The sequence below is a fragment of the Ochotona princeps genome, chromosome X, assembly GCF_030435755.1.
Source record: "Ochotona princeps isolate mOchPri1 chromosome X, mOchPri1.hap1, whole genome shotgun sequence".
In the NCBI taxonomy this organism is placed as follows: domain Eukaryota; kingdom Metazoa; phylum Chordata; class Mammalia; order Lagomorpha; family Ochotonidae; genus Ochotona; species Ochotona princeps.
Window position 1 is genome coordinate 37,350,706 of NC_080865.1, and position 12,336 is coordinate 37,363,041.

At 40.5% G+C, this 12,336-nt stretch overlaps 1 protein-coding gene across 1 annotated transcript in view; it reads right to left on the bottom strand.

Annotated features, from left to right (window-relative positions):
• Positions 1-12,336, bottom strand: part of ZC3H12B (zinc finger CCCH-type containing 12B) — a 339,337-nt gene that overhangs the window by 270,203 nt on the left and 56,798 nt on the right. The window contains exon 3 of the mRNA XM_004595199.2: positions 11,079-11,141. The gene's annotated coding sequence lies outside the window, so the exon portion shown is untranslated. The remainder of the gene's footprint in view (positions 1-11,078; positions 11,142-12,336) is intronic.

A 12,336-nucleotide genomic window follows, 5' to 3' on the forward strand; every position in this document is an offset into this window, starting at 1 on the left:
GCAATTCATATGGACATCAATTCAAGTTCTGGCTACTCTACTTCATATCCAGATCCCTGCTAATGCACATCTGTCAACCATCTGGGAGACCCAGATAAAGTTCTTGGCTCCTGGCATCAGCCTGGGCCAGCCCCTGTTGTTGCAGCCATTTGGGAAGTAAACCAGTATATGTACAAAGTCTCTCTTCTTTCTTTCTTTCTCTCTCTCTTTCTCTCTTTCTCTTTCTCTCTCTTTCTCTCTTTCTCTTTCTCTTTCTCTCTCTCTTTCTCTCTCTCTCTCTCTCTCTCTCTCTCTCTCCCCCCCTGAATCTGTCTTTCAAATAAGTAAACCATTTTTTAATTCCAAATAATATCTTAGCAAACATTATTATAAAAATAATTTTGATTACATGCACTTCCTAGAAGCATCTCATGTATTCCTATGTGTCCTTGGACCAAATTCTGAGAATCATTGGTTTAACAGAAATAACAATGGGTTTCAGAAACATATGGATGTGCAGTGAAACACTTCCTCCAGTTGGATAAACCTGCTTCATTTTTGCTTTATTTCCCCTTCAATTGTTTTTTTAAGTTAATAAACTCTATTTTTTACAACAGAATTACATTCACAGAAAAATGGTATAGTCTTCCTACATACCTCTTATCCCAATCTATTCACAACTGTCCCTACTACACACCTATGTAGTAATACACTGCATATGACATTTTGCTCAAAGATGCATGGCATATACACAACGCCAGTCCTATACGATTATATTAGAGATAAATAACTCACAACGGTCCAAAATTCCTAGTACAATGTGTTACTCACATATTTGTGATAATGACGATGTAAACAAGCTTGCTGTGCTACTAGTGGTATAAAAGTATAGTAATACAATTATAAGCACATTGTGCTAACTACTATGTTTATGCTACTGGTTTATGTATTTGTTATCATATACATTGTGTTGTTATTTTAGAGTGTACTCCTTCTCTTTATGGAAAAAAGGATTATTGTAAGACAGTATGGCATGTCACATCAACAGCAAGCTCATATATTTAACACCTGTCATGCTGCTTGATTGTATCAAGAGGTCATGTCAAGTGATTGATTGTTCCATTTAGGTTGGTACTATTTACACAATGAAAACATCATTTAACATTGCCCAAGACATCCCCGCTAAAGCGATGTATGGCTGTATCTAAAGAATGCTTAGATGTTCACTGCATGAATTTACATTATTTATTTTTAACTCTCAATTTTCTCAATTATAAAATTGAATAAAAGAATTTATGTAAAGTTTTATCAAGATGAGTAGAGATATTCTGAGTAACATTATCTTGAATTTCACCTGTTATATAATTAGTACTCAACATGGAAAAATCCATAAGTTTTATCTAAAATCAAAATGAACTGACATTCTAGAATACTGGCTATCATAAAAAGCATCGTCAGTTTGTATTAGTCTCTTATCACTGTTGAAACAAATTACCACAAGTTCGACAACGTAGAACAACAAAAGTTTTTGTTTATTTTTCACTGTTATAGAAGTTATATTTTAAAATCAATTTCACTGGTCAAAATCAATGTAAAGCTATACTCCCACCAGATTCTGGCCTTTTCCATCCAGCAGAACTGTATTTTTCCTTGTGGCCACTTCTTCCATCTTCAAGCTCAATTTAACATCTTGTTTCAGTTGTCACATTTGCTATCTTCTCTGACCACAGGTACCACTTTTCTTATATAAAGATACTTACAATGTCATTATGAACCACGGAGAAAACCCAGCATAATTTTCCTACATTAAAATGCTTGATTTAATCACACACATAGGGTCCCTTTTACTACATAAGGAAACATTTATAGATTCTATGGTTTAACACTGGATAAATCTGGGAGCCTTATTCAGCCTATCACAGAATATCAATGTAAAGTCTGCATCTATGTTCACAAAATCAATTATTTCAGTGTAAGTTCAGAAAAAAACCTGGCTCAACAGCAATGCATTTGAATACACAAGATTACTTAGTATAATCAATGTGGTCATCAAAGTTACTTGGTTTTATCTATCTATCTATCTATCTATCTATCTATCTATCTATCTATCTAAGTTCACTGTATATATGAAAACAAGTAAAAGGTTCAAAATGATAGAGAACAGGCCTAGTCAGATAACAGCTGAAATGTTATACTCTATTTCCACAGTTTTAAAAGAGACAATGAAAAATATACCTATCCAGAGGAAAATATATAGGATGATGAAATCACTAAACTGACTGTTCCGTGATAAATAGTTAATACCCATTGTAAATATATCAAGTACTGCTCTAAATCTATCACTTATATTAACTTGTTTAATTCTTTCAGTAACTCTATGAGGTAGATATTGTGCATTAATCTCTCCCATTTTCCAGGTGTAGAACTAAAGAACGAATTAAGTTGTTTAGAATTTCATATGCTAATAAACTGCCAGGCCAGATTCAAATTCAAGAACATGGATCTGATGCTTGCCTCCTATCAATGGAACTGATTAAATTCAGAAACGGAACAAAAAAGTCTGGACATTTTCTCTGTAATCAAGATGGAGTCCTGAGAATAAAAATTATTCCCAGAATTAAAAAAGACTTGCTACTACAGTCACAGTGGTAAAGGAGCTTGAGCTGTTCGCAAAAGACTCCTAGGGGAACTATTCTACCACCATCTCAAAGCACATTCTTACCTTTTTCTTGAGAATCATTATCATAGCTGATTTCCAAAAAGGTATTATAAGATTTAGAAATAAATCTGAAATACCATTAATTTTGTCTAGCAAACATTACTAAATGAAAAGATATTTTACAAACAATACTTATTACCACATTCAATCAATGCATGCTGGTATTTTCTAAGCTTGTCCATTTCATGTTTTTTAATTGCTGATCAGTAGAAAATGTTGTGGCACAGCTGGCTAAACCTCCACTTGAGAATCCTAAATGCCATATCAGAATGCTGGTTCAACTCTTGACTACTACACCTCAGACCCCAAATCCTACTAGTGCATCTGGGAGTCAAGATGACTGGCTAAGTACTTGAGGTTCTTCCATTCACATGACAACATGTGGAGTTCCTGGTTTCTGACTTTGGCTTGGCCCAGCCCTTCCAATTGTATTTGAGGAATGAGCCAGTACATGGAAGATATGTCTTTTCCTCTCTCTGTCACTCTGTCATTCAAATACATACATAAATATATACAAACTTTTTTAAAAAATTACTTATCATAATTCACAAAATGGGTTTCATAATGTGACCAATAGGCAACTCACAATATAAAAATGTTTTTAGTTGAGTAGCCTTTATTTGTTCTTTCTCAAGTATTTCCAACGTTCTCTGTTAGCTCCCTGATTTTTAAAATTTATCTGAAAGGTAAAGCGAAATAAAGAGAAAAATCCCCCACTTATGGATTCATTTCCCAGATGTCTACAACTATGGCTAGGCCAAGAAGAAGCCAGGAGCCAGGAATTGAACACAGCTCTCCCACATGGATGTCAGGAACCCAACTACTCCAGGAACCCAACTACTCCAGGAACCCAACTACTCCAGCTGTCTCACAGGGTGCACATTAGCAGGCAGCTGTAACCAAAGCAGAACCATGACTTGAAGCCAGACATTCTGACAGGGAATCCCAAGGAGCATCTTACTGCAGTGTTGAACACCTGCTTCCTTACAACCCCAACCGACTTCTTCAGCTACAATCATCCTTTTTCGTGCCTTATCTCAGCTCTAAGGTCAGACTCTAGATCTTTATCTATAATGATATATACCACTATCATTTGTACATAAAATATTGTCCAGTCATCACACTTACATTTACTGTCTAGAATATGACCACTGTTAAAATTTTTAATTGCATATAAATTGTTTACTATCTTTGATTCTCCTTTAAGCAACTTAGATTCCACAGTCCATCACCATAATCATCCTCTGTATATATAATCAACTTCCTTACCATTCTCTCCTTTTTCATATTTCTTTAACAAGATGAAACTCCTAGTTAAATCAATTAACTCTTAACCAGTCTCAGATAATTCTGCACTAAAGTCATTACATGGAATAAAACAAAAAGAGGGAAGTAGTCCATAGTAGAGAGGGTAGCTATAGTGGTTTGGCACAGTCTCTACCTCAACAAAAAGAGACCATTGTGAGATGAAGAAAGTATCCATAATGGGAGAAAAGTGCCTACTGTGGGGCATTAGTGCCAAAGTATAAATAAACTGGGCATCCACTGGACTCAGGGAGCAGCCTTAGTGGAAAGAGCATAAGAGTACTGAGCAAAGTGTTTACATGAAATGGTGGTTAAGGCATCAGAATCCAAGGATAAAAAGAGGTATCCATTGCTAGGGATGGAGGAGCTCTGGTATTAGATGTTAGAGCATAAGCAGACTGAAGTGGGTACCCATGCAGGGGGACAGTATAGTGGGTGTCAGAACCCATGCAAGGTTAGGACAACATCTCTGTGTAATGACTTGGCATGGAGTGTCAGAGTCAAGTAAGGGTACGGATATTAGTCCATTCAGGCTAGGATAACAAAGTGCCATAAACTGGGTAGCTTATATGCAACAGAAATGTAATTTTAGAATTCTAGAAGCACAGAAGTCCAACATCAAATCTCCAGCAGACCTGGTATCTGCTAATACCCTATGCCCTGACTCATAGGCCCTTTTCCCTACAACATAACGAGGCAGAAGGGACAGAGGGACTTTCCTCAGTCTCTTTCATATAAATAGCCGTATCACGCATGATGACTTCACCCTCGTAACATGATTACTTCACAAAGACTTCATTCCGTAACAATCTCACATTGATGATCAGGTTTCATACAGTATGTAGACAATAGCAGTAGCCATGGCATCTGTGTGAGGCTGTCCCAGAATGGGCAATCAGTCCCTAAACAAGATTAAGAATAATCTATGGGGAGGTGGCAAAAATAGGAAAACTGGTTACCAGGTTTCTCAAACAAAGCAAATATATCAAAGATAACAGAAGCCAGTTTTCTTGCTGTTACATAAAAAGCAATATTAGAGTAAATTCTTGGACTGGATTTATAATTCATGGATTTTAATAATTGTAGATATAGAAATAAAGATACGAATATCATGTGCATAATCGTCACAATTGGGAGATAAAAAAAGTCAAGGAAAGAGTAGGGAGCCTTTACAGACTGAAACAGGAAGAAGAGATATGACAGGTAAACATAACACATTATTCTGAATGTTTTTGCCATAAAGAATATTATTAATAGTTGGTAGTGTGTGAACAGGATCTAAGAATTAAACTGTAGTGCTATATCACTATTTTTTTTTTTTATTTTGCTAGATGCTTCACAGTCATGTAGGAGAATGCTTTTGTTTTTTGGAAATACACATTAAAGTATTCGTGGTCTATAGGGCAATGGGTTGCCAAATTTCAAATGGTAGTTTTAAAAGTACTTTGTACTACACATCCTAATGTTTCATAAATATGTGACTATTTAAAATTGTAAGAATGATGGGTGGGCATTTGACCTAGTGCTTAACAATGTTTGGGACCCCTACATTCTATACCAGAGAACTTGGGTTCAAGTTCTGGCTCTTACATAACTCTAGCTTCCTGCTAAAAACACCCTGACAGACAGCAAAGGCTACCTTAAATATCTGAGTTATTTTTAAAATTTTATTCATTTTTATTCGGAAGGCAGATACACTGAGAGAGGGAAATATGGAGAGAAAGATCTTCTGTGCACTGGTTCACTCCCCAAGTGGCTGCAACGGCTGGAGCTTAGCTGATCTGAAGCCAGGAGCCCAGAGCTTCTTCCAGGTCTCACACATGAGTGCAGGGTCCCAAGGCTTTGGGCTGTCCTCTACTGCTTTCCCAGGCCACAGGCAGGGAGCTGGATGAAAAGCAGAGTAGGTGAGACACGGACTGGTACAAATATGGGATCTCGGCACATGCAAGGTGAGGATGTAGCCAGTAGGCTATCGTGCCAGGCCCATACCTGAGTTCTTACTACTTGAATGGGAGACTAGAATTGAGTTCCTCACTCCTGGTTTCAGTCTGACTCAGTTCCAGCTGCTAATGGGCATTTGGGGAATAAATCAGCAGGTGGGAGTGTCTTTCTCATCACCATACCTTTCAAATGAAAAAATTAAATTAATGTTTCAGAAGAAAAGTAAAGCCCCATAAAAACAGTAATTTGGTTCTGCTTTAAATTTAAAAGCCTAAGCGCCAAGTGGGCAATTAATGTTGTCCAATAGTCCTACACTATCGCACTAGTTGGTTTACTTTCCCACTTCTTGAAATTTGTTTCACATCTCCTCAACTCTTCAAGACTTTAAAGGTTTACCCCCTTTTAAATTTTCAGTTGGTTAGTGTGTTTGTAGTTTCACAGAAAACAAAAGCTATCAAAAGAGAACTTCATCATTATCTCAAATGCTAGCCATACTGGTATATTCTCCACCCTCCCACCCTCACCTCCATGTTCCAGTGGTTAAGTTACTTGTGTTCCCAAGATAAATGTCTTCATTTACACACTGCATCTCATTCTTGCTCTTACAAGTATTTTTTTTCTCTCTACTAGGTAATTCCCACTAGCATGCATACAAATATATTCCATTATCTTCAATTTAAAAAGGAAAAAAAAAAACCACAAAAATTCAGCTTCTATTCATTCTTTTCCTCCCAGTCCTGGATCTTTGGCTTGCCCAGGGGTACTGTGGTCCAGCCTGGGTGGCTCACATCCAGTGCTGGCACCTGCCACTGGATGTTAACACCTATACCAGCTGGCCAGCACCCATTCTGGCTCTCATGCATGCCAAGGAATGCAGCAGCCTAGCATCACCTGGCCTTTCCCCAGTCCCAGCTCTCACATTCAACAATGGAAGCAGCAGCCTAGCAGGAGGAGTACCTGAAGGTCCCATCCCAGGTCATCTCTCAGCTCCAGGTCCTGCATGTGCCAGTAGGTGCTATGGCCCAGTCTGAGATAGCTGTTCCACAGACTTGGCAGTTGACACAAGTACAGCAGCCTATCCCAGACTGTTCCACCCCCAGCCCTGGCCCTCATGTGAACTGCAGGTGTCGTGGCCCAACCTGACTTTGTCTGCACCCCTTCCTGGCTTTCACTCCTGCCAGAAAGTGCTGCAGACTGGCCCACCCCAGCTTGTCCTCAGACCCAGGACACACATATGTCAGCAGGTGCTGCACTCCAGCCTGGCTTAGCCTGTCTGCAGCTCTGGCTCTCATGCTCATCAGCAGGAACTGTGGTCTGGCAGAAGAGTTTCCCAAGTTCCCCTACCAGGTCAGATCTAAGGCCCAGATCCGAAGCATCCCAGTGGGTGCTGCTGCAAGCCTGATATGCCCTGCCTGAAGTGCTGACACTCATTGGCAGGTATCGTGGCCTATCCTGACTGGCCCACACCCATTGTGGCTCATGCCCATGTGTGCTACAATCTAGTCCAGCCTGGTCCACCCCTAGACCAAAGCTTTCATGTGTCGTTGTAGGTGCTTTCGCCTAGTTTAGCCTTCCCAAACCCATTCTGACTCTTGTGAGTGCCACTAGGGGTTGGGGCCTTGCCCAATCTGATCTGCCCACAGCCCTGGCTCTTGTACTCACTAACGGGAGCTGCCAGATAGCAGGGGAGACCCCAAAGTTCCCCTACCAGTTCCATTTCTAGCCCTTACACATGTTTGCAGGCACTTTGACCCAGCCTGATATGGCCTGCCCCCAGGGTTGGTTCTCACCAGTTGGTGTTGCAACCCATCATGGTACAGCACACCCTACATCCCATCCTGGCTTTCACACATGGCAGCAGGTGCTGTGATCTTTCACAACTTGGCTAGCCCCTAAACTCTGCCCACACATATACCAAGTGCTGCAGCCTTGTCTAGCCTGGTCCACCCCCAGATCTGGCTCTCATGCTCCCCAGCTGAAACTACAGCCTAGCAAGGGAAGTCTTCTAGTTCCCCTATCAGGCCCACTTCCAGTCCCAGATCTTTGACGTGCTGGTGGGTGCCATGGCTCTGCCCTCAGTCCAAGCCCAACCTCCTCATAGTCCCAGAATCTATAAGTGTTGGTGAGTTCCATGGTGCAGCCTGGCTTGGCCTGTCATCAGCCCCATCTCTTTCTGTAAACTAGTAGGTGCTGCAGTCCCACAGAGGGGAGCCCACAAATTCCCTATGGAATCTGTACCCCACATCTGGCTTTCTTGCATTCTGGTGGGTGCTGTGGCCCAGCCTGACCTGGCACACCTCCTTCCCCAACACCCTAACACTTGCGGGTAGGTACTACAGTTTAGCCCATCCAGGTATGCCCCTCAGCCTCAGCTTTTGCACATGCTGGTGGGTGGCAGACAATGTTCACTCAGCAGAACCTAAGTTTCCCATATGGTCAGCTGCCTTGGTCTGACCAAGATAAGCCCTTTGGCTTTTCCCCTCTAAGTCACTCAGTCTCAGCCATCTCACCTGAGAGTGCAGTGGCCTGGTCTATGGAAGCACCCAGAAGTCATTCCTCCACTGTCAAACAAGTCCTCAGCCACTCTCCACTCCAACACATCCTCAGGCCCTCTTCCCCAGACAATCTGCAGCCCAGCCACCTTGGCCTGGGGGCAAGGTTGGTATGTCTTGGCCTGGCGTTCCCTATCTCCCCCATGTCTTTTTTTATTTATTTTTTTGTTTGTTTGTCTGTCTAGAGTCAAACAGGCAACTATGCTGGCACACAAATGTGGTATTAATTTGGCCCAGAATGCCTGCTAGCTATTGGCTGCCTTTCTCCCAGCAGTGTAGCACTTGCCTAGGTACAAGGCAATCTAGGCAGTTGCCTACAGCTGGGGCCTCAGACTTCATCTTACTTTATTTTTCAGCACATTTGTAAATACTGATTATTTCCTTGTTTCACTTTTCATGACAATGACTTGTTCTTATTTCCCCCCATATTCCTTATTGCACATTCTCGATCTCCTTTATTCCCTACTTCTCTGACTTTAAATGTTAGAATATGCTGAAGCAGTCTGGACTTTTAGCTGACTTCTTCACCATATACATACATGCCCAAGTAATTTATTTTCATAGGCACAAATATCATCTATAATCTTACGGCTCCAAAATTTATATTTAAATCCCTGAAATACAAATTTGCAAATACAGCAGTGTTTGTATTAGACGTTTTCATTCAAATATCTCAAACTTAACATATGAACAACATGATGCTTAAACTACAGTCCCAGTCATACAAACTTGGTCCTCTGCTATTGTCTCCCTTGTGGTAGAGAGCACTTTCTTGTTTAAAATAAGATCTTTGAAATCATCCTTGGCTTTTGTTCTCTAACATCCCATGTGCATTCCATAAGCAAATCTTATCAGTTTAACTTTTAAATATATATTCAGAATCACTGTCACAAGATGATATACATCTATTTTTTCTCAGTTCTTTCTCTCAAAAAATAATTATTTGCTCTGTAAATAATTTAGAATATCAAATAAAGTGATCCTGAATTACAGAAACAAGATGGATATGTTAGGGACCTCCAAACTTTAGCAACAACAAAGCTATAAGTTTCAGGAGTTTTCTTATCTCTAAATATTCAGATTAGGCACTGGGGAGGTCTTGATTTACAATCACTAGCAGATACCCCGCAAAAGCAATAAATAAATAAAATAAAACCAAAAAAACCTGCTTTTTCTGTCCCAAATACTTGAAAACGTAAAATCCAACAGAGACCTCTGCTCCAACAGAACCCCAGCACATGTTCTATACTCAATATACCTAATAATGTGCTTTGTACCAACAGGCAAATCTCTATTCCACAACCATGATATCAGCAGGTGCGCTTATTTACCCCCAAAAAAGAGTCACAAGAGCAATGTGCCATCCTAACTCCGAATTTCCAACGAGGACATTGATAGCCCAAGTAAACAACGGTGAAGCCCCACAAAGACAACCCAACCCTGGCTTAACACTCAAAGTTCTTTCAGGCTTGTGCACCTGTACTGAAAACAGCAAGATGGTAGACCAACAAAATTTCCATCCCACAGCCAGAACCACACTGTCTCTTGGTCCTCCTTCTAATGGGATAAGAAGACACAGTGCTGGTGGCTTTTGCCCCACCTCTTGCAAGATGAGGTAGGCTGCAGACAGCAGGTGAACCAGAAAAGCACTTTGTACCTCAGAAGGAGACCTCAACACGGATGTGCAAGAGTTGCTTCAGTGTCAGAAGAACAAAACAGATCTGAGTAGTACTGCAACATCTATGAAAACTAAACCGTTAATAGACGTAAGACCACAAAAGTAGGCACATATTCTGAACTTAAAAGGAATAATTTCCTGCTGAAAGAATAGACTTATTTATAATCAAGATCCCTAACATACTATCCAAAATGGCCAGTATGTACCATAAAATCACAGTTCATTCCAAAAACCCACACATGAATGAGAAAAGACAACTAAATGACTCTGGCACCAACATAACTTTAATATTGGAATTATCTGACAAGAATTTTAATACCAGTATCAAAAAAGTCTTAATAGACAATTATAAATATTCTGGGAAAATGAGAAATTAGAAAATCTCAGCAAATAAATGCCATTTTTAAAGAATCCCACAGACACTATAGAACTAAAAATATATAATAGCCAATTTTCTAAAACTTATGCAAATGAGAAAAAGCAGAGTACATGAAATTGAAGATATAACAATGGAATACACTCATTCTGAACAAAGATAAATTAGCTTGAAAAAATAAAAATAACAACCCCAGGATCTACGAAACAATAACAAAAACCTGACTTCTGCTTCAACCATAATTCCAGAACAAAATGAGAAAGAATGTGGAGCTGAAAAAAAAAAAAAAAAGAAAGAAAGAAAGGTGAAACAGAGGAAACAAACAAAACAAACAACAAAAGGAAAACTCATGTCAACACCATGGCAAAATAGAAAGCCTGAGGTCATCCTTCTCCCAACAGAGACACTAATTTAACAATTCACAGACCAGTCCCTTCAAGGGAAAACTAGAAACTACCAAAGGAGTGCCAACATCCCCAAACACAAAACAGCCACACCAAAGCCAAAAGGAAAACTTATGGTACTTACCATAGTCTCTCTGCCCCAGCTCACAGCATGATCAGAAGAAAGCTCTCACTTCTTGGCTTCTTCCTGGGGAAAGAAAAAAAGGCAGAAATATATAGCCAACATGCAAACTTTTGATGAGAAGGACTGATTTTTCAGTCTTGCCTGAGTCTAGCTAGACACAGTCGGGAAGCAGTGCCAGGTTGGGGGCCACTAAAGACACTAAAGGCTAAGATTTGGATTAGAACCCACTCAACACAGTTCCTTCTCCAAGCTCAGCATGTTATAAAACAAAATTTGGCAAATCTCACCTTCCACTTAGAGAAAAAAAATTGAGAACTGTGTCTAACATGCTAGACTTTTCAGGGAGCTGCCCAAAAAACTGGCTTCTTTTTTATCTATCTCAGAAAGCTGAGAAGACTCAGCTTACCTATATGCCTAGGGGATAGCAAAAGATATCTAGGTGACCTTGCCACTGCTTCACAGTATATATAATAGAGTTTACAAAGGTAAATACAGCTTAATAGCCTCTCCCTCAGGAGAATTAGAGAAAAACAGAGTGAGTGTCTTATTGAGAATTTAGAAAGATGCCAGAGAATCAAGATGGCAGAATAGGGTAAGGACATGTTTAAATGGACGGAAAAACATTTAATCAGGATGAAGCAGAAAGGACATATTTCAGGAAATAGGAAAGGACAGAACAACAGCAGAGGGGTACCTGGAAACTGACTGACACAGGAAAGCAGCAGACACAACGTTGTGGTGTTGCAGTGACTGATACTCCAGTGGCAATCAGCTAACAGCAATCTGAACTCCACCAGCAGCTGGAACTCCATCAGCAACCAGGTGGGAAGGGACTTTCACTGGGAGTTTGGGAGGTGAGCCAGACAAAGAACTGTCTGTCCTGCTGGTCTGTTTGATTTGACCAGGAGCAGAGACAGAGCAGATGGACAGTGTGAGAACAGGGCGGATTTCACAGCCCGGTCAGGCCCCTAGAGCTGAATTGGGAGCCATTTTGCGTCAGGAGGCAAAGGCAAGGGAAAGGACTGACCATACACTGAGCATACACTGAGCTGGGAGTGAACTCATTTCTGACTCAGTGAACTGAAGCAACGTGGCATTCTACAGGTTCCACCCAAGACAGGTCTGGGGAAGCCCGAAGACCTGACAGCCAGCAAATCAAGAACTGTAGTGGTGATACGTCTGGTGCCATTTTGTGCACTGTGACAATACCTTTGGGACTGCAGGAGACTCAGCATGTGCTGAGCTTATGAAAACTCAC